This window comes from Trachypithecus francoisi, unplaced genomic scaffold (genome assembly GCF_009764315.1).
Source record: "Trachypithecus francoisi isolate TF-2019V2 unplaced genomic scaffold, Tfra_2.0 Lachesis_group2, whole genome shotgun sequence".
NCBI lineage: Eukaryota > Metazoa > Chordata > Mammalia > Primates > Cercopithecidae > Trachypithecus > Trachypithecus francoisi.
The window spans coordinates 114,017,500-114,028,530 of NW_022681465.1; the positions used below are offsets into that span (position 1 = coordinate 114,017,500).

General features: G+C 40.8%; 1 pseudogene across 1 annotated transcript; it reads right to left on the minus strand.

Annotated features, from left to right (window-relative positions):
- Positions 1–1,853: 1,853 nt before the first annotated feature.
- On the minus strand, positions 1,854–3,525 carry LOC117065394 (annotated as a pseudogene). The gene has a single exon (XR_004429910.1). The product of XR_004429910.1 is annotated as a methionine adenosyltransferase 2 subunit beta-like (transcript).
- Positions 3,526–11,031: the final 7,506 nt, after the last annotated feature.

Genomic DNA, 11,031 nt, shown 5'->3' on the forward strand with positions numbered 1-11,031 from the left:
GAGTTCCAGACCAACCTGGCCAATATGGTGAAACCCTATCTCTACTAAAAATACAAAAATTAGCTGGACATGGTGGCACATGCCTGTAATCCCAGGTACTTGGGAGGCTGAGGCAGAAGAATCACTTGAACCAGGGAGGCAGAGGTTGCAGTTAGCTGAGATCACACCATTGCACTCCAGCCTGGATGACAAGAGTGAAATTCCATCTAAAAAAAAAATACAAAATACAAAAATTAGCCAGGTGTGGTGGCGTGCACCTGTAATCCCAGCTACTTGGAAGGCTGAGGCACAAGAATCGCTTGAACCTGGGAGGTGGAGGTTGCAGTGAGCTGAGATCGCACCACTGCACTCCAGCCTGGGAGACAGTGAGACTGTCTCAAAACAAACAAACAAACAAACATATATATACACATATATATAAATATACACACACACACATATATATATATGGTCTTCTTTACCTCAGAAACAGGAATACAATTGCTATTTCAAGCTACTTATACTATTTATTTTTTAAATCATAGAAGCATGTCCTAATGGCTCTTACCTTTAAAAAAAATCCTCCTCGAGATCAGGCAGCAATATTTGCTGTTCTGCAATATTTGCTGTTCTGCAGCCTCTGCTGGTGATACTTAGGCAAACAGGGTCTGGAGTGGACCTCCAGCAAACTCCAATAGGCCTGCAGCCGAGGGAACTGACTCTTAGAAGGAAAACTAACAAACAGAAAGGAATAGCATCAACATCAACTAAAAGGACATCCACACCAAAACCCATCTGTAGGTCACCCGCATCAAAGGTCAAAGGTAGATAAAACCCCAAAGATGGGGAGAAACCGAGCAAAAAAGCTGAAAGTTCTAAAAACCAGAGCGCCTTTTCTCCTCCAAAGGATTGCAGCTCCTTGCCAGCAACCAAACAAAGCTGGACGGAGAATGACTTCAATGAGTTGACAGAAGTAGGCTTCAGAAGGTCGGTAATAATAAACTTCTCCAAGCTAAAGGAGGATGTTTGAACCCATCGCAAGGAAGCTAAAAACCTTGAAAAGAGATGAGACGAATGGCTAACTAGAATAAATAGTGTAGAGACAACCTTAAATGACCTGTTGGAGCTGAAAACCATGGCACGAGAACTGCGTGACGCATGCACAAGCTACAATAGCCGATTCAATCAAGTGGAAGAAAGGGTATCCGTGATTGAAGATCAAATTAATGAAATAAAGCAAGAGGAGAAGTTTAGAGAAAAAAGAGTAAAAAAAAACGAACAAAGCCTCCAAAAAATATGGGACTATGTGAAAAGACCAAATCTATGTCTGATTGGTGTACCTGAAAGTGACAGGGAGAATGGAACCAAGTTGGAAAACACTCTTCAGTATATTATCCAGGAGAACTTCCCCAACCTAACAAGGCAGGCCAACATTCAAATTCAGGAAATACAGAGAACACCACAAAGATACTCCTCGAGAAGAGCAACCCCAAGACACATAATTGTCAGATTCACCAAGGTTGAAGTGAAGGAAAAAATGTGAAGGGCAGCCAGAGAGAAAGGTCAGGTTACCCACAAAGGGAAGCCCATCAGGCTAACAGTGGATCTCTCAGCAGAAACTCTACAAGCCAGAAGAGAGTGGGGGCCAATATTCAACATTCTTTTTTTTGTATATGCCAGCAGTACATATTTATTATTATTCATGAATGGTGAAAAGACTTACAAGGCCCATTATTATGAGTATAACCACACATATCACTTATCACTTATCGGTGACATGGGATGTCACTTATCGGTGACATGGGATGAAAAGGACAGTTATATATTTATATTAAAAAAATACACATTTGCATTCAATGTTTACCTAGGAAAAATATACACGTACACACGCTCTTTCAAGTGCTCCCTATAAACTGCTATAAAAGCAGGAAGCATCAAGCTGTAGAAGTTCCAATATACATAACATGTTGAAATATCTCAAGCATAAAAAGTGTACGTAACTTGCAAAAATAAAGTTCCTTTCTTCAAACATTTTGATCTGAGCTCAAGCAAAGCAAATAATGAACACCAATGATTTTTATACCATTTCACACAATTTAAAATAATGAACATGAAAAGGTCAACAGCTTCAAAAATCCTGAAAATATGGAGGTTATGAGAATGAACAATGCATTTCATCTGAAAAGTCTACAGCAGATCTGCTTCATCCTGGCTCTCAAATATTTAAGGATGTAATTTACTATACTCAAACTCCAAGTTTAGCCAGGACAAACAAAATGATAAAAAGAAAAATTACTGCAAACAGGGCAACATTGCCCTTTAGTTTCTTTAGACAATTTCACTAGTGCAAGAGCATCATTTACCTGAAAGATCCTAAGAGTCACAATTAAAGTACTCATATAAAACTATTTCCTTTGTTCTTTAAAAAGTGCCACACACTATACTTTTCATTAAAAAAAAAAAAAACCCCAACACAAATAAACTAATGAAAGACCATTTGTCTCCATCTCTTGTCAATGAGGAAAGGCCAAAGTGATTCTTTGATTCCAATTCGAACTGGTGTTCGTTGGCCAATGCCCAAGGTCTCCAATTTGGAGCAGTCAAGCTGAGCATTTCTTGGACGCTGTGTTCCTAGGACAGGGCTGTCAGTAATAGGTCTTAAGTGATTGCTGGGGAGGTTGAAGACATCTGCAATTGCACACGCCATTTCATACTTAGTCATCTGTTCATTGCCAGACCAGTGAAAGGTTCCCTTAATTGATGGATCCAGCATTGTCTTCTCTGCTAGCTGCTGGCACACAGTGGCCACCTCTTTGACATGTGTGAGGAACCTCTGCTGCCAGTGATCCATGTTTGCTGACTTGTTGCTGCACTGCACTTTATCAAACACAACAGTCACAGCACATTCTTTGAGCTTTTCAACTTCCCCATACAGAATAGGAATCCTCAAAACAGCTCCTAAAGTGTTCTCCAGGACAGCCTTTTCTCCATCTAATTTTGTTTTGCCATACAAATTTAGGGGAGCTGGTATGTCTTCCTCTCTTTAAGGTGGATTTGTTCCATCAAATACATAATCTGAGCTAATGTAGATGAGAAATGCCCCAACAGCAGCTGCTTCCTTTGCTAAATTCCCAGAAGCATCCACATTAAGTTGAAAGGCAGCATCTGGCTGATTTTCTACAACATCTGGTCTTCTCTCTGCTGCACAATGCACTATAACATGGGGCTGAAAATCATCAATGATGTGATGAACTGCATTAGAATCCAACAGATTAACCTGTTCAAATTTTGGTCTTGCTCTTCTAAAACCACAGCCAACAGCATGCCAATTATTCTGCTGAAATTATTTGTGTACAGCTCTGCCAAGAAGCCCAGTGGCACCAGTAACCAGAACCCTCTTATTAGGGATGTTAACTTCCTCCTCCACCAGCCGGCAGCTCCCGGGAACAAAGTGTATAGAGAGCTCTTTCTCCCGCCCCACCATGCCCGCTGTCTTCACGCCGCAGCCTCACCGGCCGCCACCTCCTCCAACCCAGGATCGATGCAGGCCTCCTCAACATTCTTAAAGGAAAGAATTTTCAACCCAGAATTTCATATCCAGCCAAACTAAGCTTCATAAGTGAAGGAGAAATAAAATCCTTTACAGACAAGCAAATGTTGAGAGATTTTGTCACCACCAGGCCTGCCTTACAAGAGCTCCTGAAGGAAGCACTAAATCTGGGAAGGAACAACCAGTACCAGCCACTGCAAAAACATGCCAAATTGTAAAGACCATCAATTCTAGGAAGAAACTGCATCAACTAGCGAGCAAAATAACCAGCTAACATCATAATGACAGGATCAAATTCACACATAACAATATTAACCTTAAATGTAAATGGGCTAAATGCATCAAGTAAAAGCCACAGACTGGCAAGTTGGATAAAGAGTCAAGACCCATCAGTGTGCTGTATTCAGGAGACCCATCTCATATGCAGATACATATAGGCTCAAAATAAAGGGATGGAGGAAGATCTACCAAGCAAATGGAAAACAAAAAAAAGCAGGGATTACAATCCTAGTCTCTGATAAAACAGACTTTAAACCAACAAAGATCAGAAGAGACAAAGAAGGCCATTACATAATGGTAAAGGGATCAACTCAACAAGAAGAGCTAACTATCCTAAATATATACACCCAATATAGGAGCACCCAGATTCATAAGGCAAGTCCTTAGAGACCTACAAAGAGACTTAGACTCCCACACAATAATAATGGGAGACTTTAACACTCCACTGTCAAAATTAGACAGATAATGAGACAGAAGGTTAACAAGGATATCCAGGACTTGAACTCAGCTCTGCACCAAGCACACCTAATAGGCATTTATTAGGAACTCTCCACACCAAATCAACAGAATATACATTCTTCTCAGCACCACATCACACTTATTCCAAAATTGACCACACAGTTCGAAGTAAAGCACTCCTCAGCAAATGTACAAGAACAGAAATCACAACAAACTGCCTCTCAGACCACAGTGCAATCAAATTAGAACTCAGGGTTAAGAAACTCACCCAAAACCACACAACTACATGGAAACTGTACAGCCTACTCCTGGATAAATAATTAAATGAAGGCAGAAATAAAGATGTTCTTTGAAACCAATGAGAACAAAGATACAATGTACCAGAATCTCTGGTACACATTTAAAGCAGTATGTAGCAGGAAATATCTAGCACTAAATGCCCACCAGAGGAAGCAGGAAAGATCTAAAATTGACACCCTAACATCACAATTAAAAGAACAAGAGAAGCAAGAGCAAACAAATTCAAAAGCTAGCAGAAGGCAAGAAATAACTAAGATCAGAGCAGAACTGAAGGAGATAGAGACACAAAAAATCTTTCAAAACATCAATGAATCCAGGAGTTGGTTTTTTGAAAAGATCAACAAAATTGATAGACCACTAGCAAGATTAATAAAGAAGAAAAGAGAGAAGAATCAAATAGATGCAATAAAAACTGATAAAAAGGATATCACCACCGATCCCACAGAAATACAAACTACCATCAGAGAATGCTATAAACACCTCTACACAAATAAACTAGACAATCTAGAAGAAATAGATAAATTCCTGGACACGTACACCCTTGCAAGACTAAGCCACAAAGAAGTTGAACCTCTGAACACACCAATAACAGGCTCTGAAATTGAGGCAATAATTAATAGCCTACCAACCAAAAAAAGTCCAGGACCAGATGGATTCACAGCCAGATTCTACCAGAGCTACAAAGAGGAGCTGGTACTATTCCTTCTGAAACTATTCCAATCCATAGGAAAAGAGGGATTCCTCCCTACCTCATTTTATGAGGCCAGCATCATCCTGATATCAAAGCCCGGCAGGGACAAAAAAAGAGAATTTTAGACCAGTATCCCTGATGAACATCGATGCAAAAATCTTCAATAAAATACTGGGAAACTGAATCCAGCATCACATCAAAAAGCTTATCCACCACAATCAAGTCAACTTCCTCCCTGGGATGCAAGTCTGGTTCAACATATGCAAATCAATAAATGCAATCCATCACATTAACAGAACCAATGAAAAAACATATGATTATCTCAACAGATGCAGAAAAGACCTTTGATAAAATTCAACATCCCTTCATGCTAAAAACTCAATAAACTAGGTATTGATGGAATGCATCTCAAAATAATAAGAACTATTTATGACAAACCCACAGCCAATATCATACTGAATGGGCAAAAACTGGAAGCATTCCCTTTGAAAGCTGGCGCAAGACAGGGATGCCCTCTCTCACCACTCCTATTCAACATAGTGTTGGAAGTTCTGGCCAGGACAATCAGACAAGAGAAAGAAATAAAGGGTATTCAGGAAAAGAGGAAGTCAAATTGTCCCTGTTTGCAGATGACATGACTGTATATTTAGAAAACCCCATCGTCTCAGCCCAAAATTTCCTTAAGCTGATAAGCAACTTCAGCAAAGTCTCATAAGCAACTTCAGCAAAGTCTCAGGATACAAAATCAATGTGCAAAAATCACAAGCATTCCTGTATACCAGTAACAGACAGAGAGCCAAACCATGAGTGAACTTCCATTCACAACTGCTACAAAGAGAATAAAATACCTAGGAATCCAACTTACAAGGGATGTGAAGGACCTCTTCAAGGAGAACTACAAACCACTGCTCAGCAAAATAAAAGAGGACACAAACAAATGAAAGAACGTTCCATGCTCATGGATAGGAAGAATCAATATCGTGAAAATGGCCATACTGCCCAAGGTAATTTATAGATTCAGTGCCATCCCCATCAAGCTACCAATGACTTTCTTCACAGAATTGGAAAAAACTACTTCAAAGTTCTTATGGAACCAAAAAAGAGCCCTCATTGCCAAGACAATCCTAAGCAAAAAGAACAAAGCTGGAGACATCATGCTACCTGACTTCAAACTATACTACAAGGCTACAGTAACCAAAACAGCATGGTACTGGTACCAAACAGATATATAGACCAATGGAGCAGAACAGAGGCCTCAGAAATAACACCACACATCTACAACCATCTGATCTTTGAAAAACCTGACAGAAAGAAGAAATGGGGAAAGGATTCCCTGTTTCATAAATGGTGCTGGGAAAACTGGCTAGGCATATGTGGATAGCTGAAACTGGATCCTTTCTTTACACTTTATACAAAATTTAATTCAAGATGGATTAAATACTTAAATGTTAGACCTAAAACCATAAAAACTCTAGAAGAAAACATAGGCAATACCATTCAGGACATAGGCATGGGCAAGGACTTCATGACTGAAACACCAAAAGCAATGGCAACAAAAGCTGAAATAGACAAATGGGATCTAATTAAACCAAAGAGTTTCTGCACAGAAAAAAAAAAAAAAAAAAAAAAAACTACCATCAGAGTGAACAGACAATCTACAGAATGGGAGAAAATTTTTGCAGTCTACCCATCTGACAAAGGGCTAATATCCAGAATCTACAAAGAACTTAAACAAATTTACAAGAAAAAATCAACCCCATCAAAAAGTGAGCAAAGGATCTGAACAGACACTTCTCAAAAGAAGACATTTATGCAGCCAACAAACACATTAAAAAATAGTCATCACTAGTCATCAGAGAAATGCAAATCAAAAGCACAGTGAGATACCATCTCACACCAGTTAGAATGGTGATCATTAAAAAGTCAGGAAACAACAGATGCTGGAGAGGATGTGGAGAAATAGGAATGCTTTCACACTGTTGGCGGGAGTGTAAATTAGTTCAACCATTGTGGAAGACAGTGTGGCAATTCCTCAAGGATCTAGAACTAGAAATACCATTTGACCCAGCCATCCTGTTACTGAGTATATACCCGAAGGATTATAAATCATGCTACTATAAAGATACATGCACATATGTTTATTGTGTCACTATTTACAATAGCAAAAACTTGGAACCCAAATGTCCGTCAATGATAGACTGGATTAAGCAAATGTGATGCATATACACCATGGAATACTATGCAGCCATGAAAAAGGATGAGTTCATGTCCTTTGCAGCGACATGGATGAAACTGGAAACTATCATTCTGAGCAAACTATCACAAGGACAGAAAACCAAACACCGCATGTTCTCACTCGTAGATGGGAATTGAACAATGAGATCACTTGGACACAGGGCGGGGAACATCACACATGGGGGCCTGTCATGGGTTGGGGGCAGGGGGAGGGATAGCATTAGGAGAAATACCTAATGTAAATGATGAATTAATGGTTGCAGCACACCAACATGGCACATGTATACATATGTAACAAACCTGCACATTGTGTACATCTACCCTAGAACTTAAAGTATAATACAAAAAAAAGAAAAAAAGAAAAAAATCCTCCTCGAATTGCTTGAACCTGGGAGGCAGAGGTTGCGGTGAGCCAAGATTACACCACTGAACTCCAGCCTGGGCAACAAGAGCAAAACTCCGTCTCAAGAATAAATTAAAAAAAAAAAAAAAATCCTATGGCCAGGTGCGGTGGCTCACAGCTGTAATCCCAGCACTTTGAGAGGCGGAGGCAGGTGGATCATGAGGTCAGGAGATTGAGACCATCCTGGCTAACACGGTGAAACTCCATCTCCACTAAAAATACAAAAAATTAGCTGGGCGTGGTGGTAGGCACCTGTAGTCCCAGCTACTCAGGAGGCTGAGGCAGGAGAACGGTGTGAACCCGGGAGGCGGACCTTGCAGTGAGCCGAGATCGCACCACTGTACTCCAGCCTGGGCGACAGAGCAAGACTTCGTCAAAAAAAAAAAAAATCCTTCTTGTAGCTGTCGGTTGATTTTCTTTCTCGCTGTAAAACTTGTGTGTGCTCACACATTGTCTCTGCTTCCTTCCATTCGCTCCTCAGACTTCCCTCTGGATTCAGCCCCACTACTCTGCCAAAATTGCTCTCACCAAGTTACCCAGTGACCTCCAAGTTGCCCACTCCAGGAGCACTCCTGAGTCCTCATCTTACTGGAATGCTCCTCATGACCATCAGGGAATCTTCTGCTGCCTGTGAAAGGAAGCCCAACTCCAACTGCTGCAAGCAGAACTGTGAGTTTCTCACATCATTTCTTTAATAATTTTCTCCCCTCTATTTTCCTCTCCCTGGGGCAGTAATTGGGTGTGGGTTTGGGAACTCATCCTCTGGTGGTCTTTTCTATTGTTCAGTTCTTTGGTTGCTTATTCGGCTTTAGGAGTTTCTTGCTCTACTTTTAAACTTTGTGTTGAATTTGTAATTTTAGCTCTCATAGTTTTAGTTTCTAAGTGTGGTTCCTTGTTCTCAGAATATTCCTTTTTATTGCAACACATTCTTGTTTCATAGATACAGTATCTCACCTTATTTTTTTCTGATTAAAAAATAATTTTAATTAAACTTTTTTTCCCTAGTTTCTGAATGTCTTTGTTTTCTCAGAATTGCTTTCTTCAGTCTGTTTGTGTCCATGCTGTGGACACTTTCTGAAAATGCCGCTGTGACTGTAAGTGGTCTGTTTCTGTTCTACAGTGAGATGCTGGAGCTCTGGGGTGGGGACGCTGGCTGACTGGTGGCTTTGGGGATCAACATCTTCAGGGAGATTGGGTGGGATGCCAGCTGTGTCATATGCCAAACCTTCCCCTCACCCCCAACACAAACAACATATGGAGGTCTCTTCTGGGGTCATTTAGTTTTTCCAGGGAGGGTCTTCCAGACCCACTGGGTGGTGTGTGCTTGGCTGACTGCCCTCTGAGAACCAGGCAGGAGAAGGCAGCCAGGAGTCTCACGGTTCTGGCAGCCGACTTTATTAATAACGGAGTCCTCCAGTGTTCCGTGTTGCTTTCGACCTCCTCTTGTTCCTGCTGGTTGAGTCCAGATCTTCTCTGGCTCATTTTGTACAGAAAATGAACTCTAGTATCTTGCAGTGGGAAGGGAGGGCATGGAAGAGGGGAAGGGGCTAACTGCTCCTGCTTCAAACTTTCCACCAGTCCCTTTTTTCAACTTTTTCCTTCAACCCCACCTTCCAAAGAACACAGTGCCTCTGAGTGCTGGGCTGCAGAGCTGCACTGCAGACCCTCAGGTCAGCCGCCTCCAGTCAGCTAAGTCATTTCCCCTTCGTGCATCTTTCAAGCATTTGTTGGCATTTCTCATCCGTCACTTTCTCCCCTTTGTTCTTTGTCTCTCTGCTGCCATGTTAGGGCCTTAGGAGAATCAAGAAAATCATGTTTCTTTTTTTTTTTTTTTTTTTTTTTATTATACTTTAAGTTCTAGGGTACATGTGCATGACGTTTATATCATGTATAACTCCCCCATGCAATCCCTCCCTCCTCCCCCCTCCCCATGATAGGCCCCAGTGTGTGATGTTCCCCTTCCCGAGTCCAAGTGATCTCATTGTTCAGTTCCCACCTATGAGTGAGAACATGCGGTGTTTGGTTTTCTCTTCTTGTGATAGTTTGCTAAGAATGATGGTTTCCAGCTGCATCCATGTCCCTACAAAGGATGCAAACTCATCCTTTTTTATGGCTGCATAGTATTCCATGGTGTATATGTGCCACATTTTCTTAATCCAGTCTGTCACAGATGGACATTTGGGTTGATTCCAAGTCTTTGCTATTGTGAATAGTGCCGCAATAAACATACGTGTGCATGTGTCTTTGTAGTAGAGTAATTTATAATCCTTTGGGTATATACCCAGTAGTGGGATGGCTGGGTCATATGGTACATCTAGTTCTAGATCCTTGAGGAAACGCCATACTGTTTTCCATAATGGTTGAACTAGTTTACAATCCCACCAACAGTGTAAAAGTGTTCCTATTTCTCCACATCCTCTCCAACACCTGTTGTTTCCTGACTTCTTAATGATTGCCATTCTAACTGGTGTGAGATGGTATCTCATTGTAGTTTTGATTTGCATTTCTCTGATGGCGAGTGATGACGAGCATTTTTTCATGTGTCTGTTGGCTGTATGGATGTCTTCTTTTGAGAAATGTCTGTTCATATCCTTTCCCCACTTTTTGATGGGGTTGTTTGTTTTTTTCTTGTATATTTGTTTGAGTTCTTTGTAGATTCTGGATATTAGCCCTTTGTCAGATGAGTAGGTTGCAAAAATTTTTTCCCATTCTGTAGGTTGCCTGTTCACTCTGATGGTAGTTTCTTTAGCTGTGCAAAAGCTCTTTAGTTTAATTAGATCCCATGTGTCAATTTTTGCTTTTGCTGCCGTTGCTTTTGGTGTTTTAGACATGAAGTCCTTGCCCATGCCTATGTCCTGAATGGTACTACCTAGATTTTCTTCTAGGGTTTTTATGGTATTAGGTCTAACATTTAAGTCTCTAATCCATCTTGAATTAATTTTCGTATAAGGGGTAAGGAGAGGATCCAGTTTCAGCTTTCTACTTATGGCTAGCCAATTTTCCCAGCACCATTTATTAAATAGGGAATCCTTTCCCCATTTCTTGTTTCTCTCAGGTTTGTCAAAGATCAGATGGCTGTAGATGTGTGGTATTATTTCTGAGGACTCTGTTCTGTTCCATTGGTCTATATCTCTG